The sequence below is a fragment of the Chrysochloris asiatica genome, unplaced genomic scaffold (assembly GCF_000296735.1).
Source record: "Chrysochloris asiatica unplaced genomic scaffold, ChrAsi1.0 scaffold00142, whole genome shotgun sequence".
Classification (NCBI taxonomy): domain Eukaryota; kingdom Metazoa; phylum Chordata; class Mammalia; order Afrosoricida; family Chrysochloridae; genus Chrysochloris; species Chrysochloris asiatica.
In genome coordinates, this window is record NW_006408660.1 from 2,054,348 (window position 1) to 2,056,912 (window position 2,565).

The window sequence follows — 2,565 nt, forward strand, 5'->3', positions numbered from 1 at the left end:
AACATTTAAAAGTCATTTATCCTGAAATCTACCTGACCTCCTCACCACCTAGATGTCTGTTCCTATGTTTTTCCCTTATTTTTGATTGTAGTTTTTTATTATTATAGATCTCTCCCAGATCCTCTGGTGTCATTCTTGATATTGCTCTGCTCTGGACTCTTTCATCTCTCAACTGTGAATTCCAGGTGGTATTCCCACATATGTCAATCTCTGGTTGTTGTTTGTTCTTGTTAGTTCTCAATCCAAAGAACTCCCCTCTAGGACGCTTTGAAGCACTGGCTTGGCTTTTACAATGTTTTGATTACACCATCATAGTTGATTGACAACTTTGCTAGGTAAATGATTCTTTGTGTTGTTGTTTTTTTCTTTCAGGGTTTTGTATATGTCTCCCCATTGCCCTTTTGCTTGCATGGATTCTGCTGAGAAATCAGAGTTTAATCTTATTCGCTTGCTTTTTTGGGTAACACTTCTTTTTCCCCCTAGCTGCTCTCAGGATTCTTTCCTTGACTTTGATTTTGGAGAATTCGATTATGATATGTTTTGATGATTTTCTTTTGGTGTATCCTATATGAGGTTTGTTCAGCTCCTTGAATGCTTATCTTCTCATTCTTCAGGAAATTTTCTTTCACCAGCTCTTTGACTATCTCCTCTGTGGTTTTCTGTGATACTTCCTGCTCTGGGACTCCAATCACACATAGGTCACGCCTCTTCATGTTGTCCCATACAAATCTTTAGTCTTTGTTCAGATTTTTGTGAGGGTTTTTTCTGCTTGCTCTTTTATCTTAGCAGTATTGAGAAATTTGCCTTCAACCTTGCTGATTCTGGCTTCCGTCGCTTCAATTCTACTCCTTTGCCTTTTCAGTGTACAGTCCATTTCTGATATTTTAGTATTAATCATCTAAATCTTTTTGCAGGTTTTGAGTTTTTTCCAATGCTATTTCTATCTTATTTGATGGTTACTGTGGCACTTTCTGATTTCTTCCTTATTTTCCTCAATCTTTTTGTGGGACATTTAGATGCATCTCAATATCATTCTCCTGAATTCCTTATGTGGCAATTCCAAAGCCTACACTCATTCCAATAGAAATTCTAAGTCTACCTCCAGCTCATATGTTTGAGCTACTGTCTTGTTTCTGGCCATGAGCAGACATTTTCTAGACATTGTGATGGTGCTATATTTTCAATAATTAGGTGAATGTATGTTGGTATATTCCTAAGCTCTCTGATTGCCTCCTGGTACATGTGATCAGGAGAGATGGCTTCTCTAGTATTAGACTCAGTGGTTTTAGTAGGTGTTGATTCTTTATGCTCTTCTGGTGGATAGCAGATGGCATTGGGTTTGTCCCAGATGTCGGGATTTTATAGGATGGAATTGTAGCTTGGCTGTATGACCACAATTACTGTCTCTTGTTGGGTAAGGCAAGGAGATAAAGAACTCCCACAAGATAAAAGGGGGCCCAAAAACTGGCCTGGACAATAAAAGTCCAAAATTGCAGGAAAAAAAACTCATATTTTGATATGTTTAAGACTTTAACACTCCTTTTTTGGCTTCTTGCCTTCAAAGCTGCCTGACAAATTTCAAAATGTTCCCACTGCACCTTGGAATGTAACTCAAAGCTTTGTTTTTGGCCTTTTTTCTCCTTTCTTGCCTCTCTTATCTCCCTTCAAGTCTGTTTAGGTGTTTCTCCTAGTATAAGAACCAGTCCAGGGCGGGCCAGACCTGTTTTGGGAGATATTCCTGTTGCAAGCTCTTCCCATTGACTCCTTCTACTTATTCAATTCTGCACCCAGCAGTCCTTGCTGTGCAGACACATGCGCGTGCATAGTAGAACCTTCCCTGGGGGTGTTCACTCTCTCATGTATTCCCTTTAGTCCCCAGTGTATAGGTGGACAGACAAAAGATAATAAAAGAATGAAAAATATTTCTGCACCTTATTTCTGATCAGTCAGCTCTCTGTGGTGGGAGTGCTCTCTTGACCTTGTATCTGCTTCTTCCCATTCAAAATGGCTGTACCGGGACTCAATGGCCATTGTAAATCAGGAAATACCTTCTTTCTGGCCTCTGCTCCAAATCACTTGTGGTAAGCTTTCAGTTATACTACATATCCCTTTATATGAAGTTCAGAGTTCTGGGACTATCCTTTTAAACTGTTTTGTCCAGTATTCCATGTTACCACTAGTGGAGGTCTACACAGCCTTCCTCCCTAGTTCACCATCAAGCCCTGCCCCCTGTATTTTATCTGGATAAATCTTTATACCCCAAACTAAACCCACTGCCATCAACTCTGACTCATAGAGATTCTATAAATTGAAGTCAAATTCCTTCCAGCGCAGGAAGTTGTTCACTGAAAGGTTGGTATTTCAAATCCACTAGCTGCTTCGCAGGAGAAGGATGTGGCAGTGTGCTTCTGTACATTGTTACTGTAGTTAGGTGCTGTTGAGGTGGTTCTGACTTATAGAGACCCTGTATAGGATTTCCAACTGTGAAGAGACTGGTGGTTTTGAACTGCTGACCTTGTGGTTAGCAGCCCAGTGTTTATCCTATTGCACCACTAGTGATCCTTA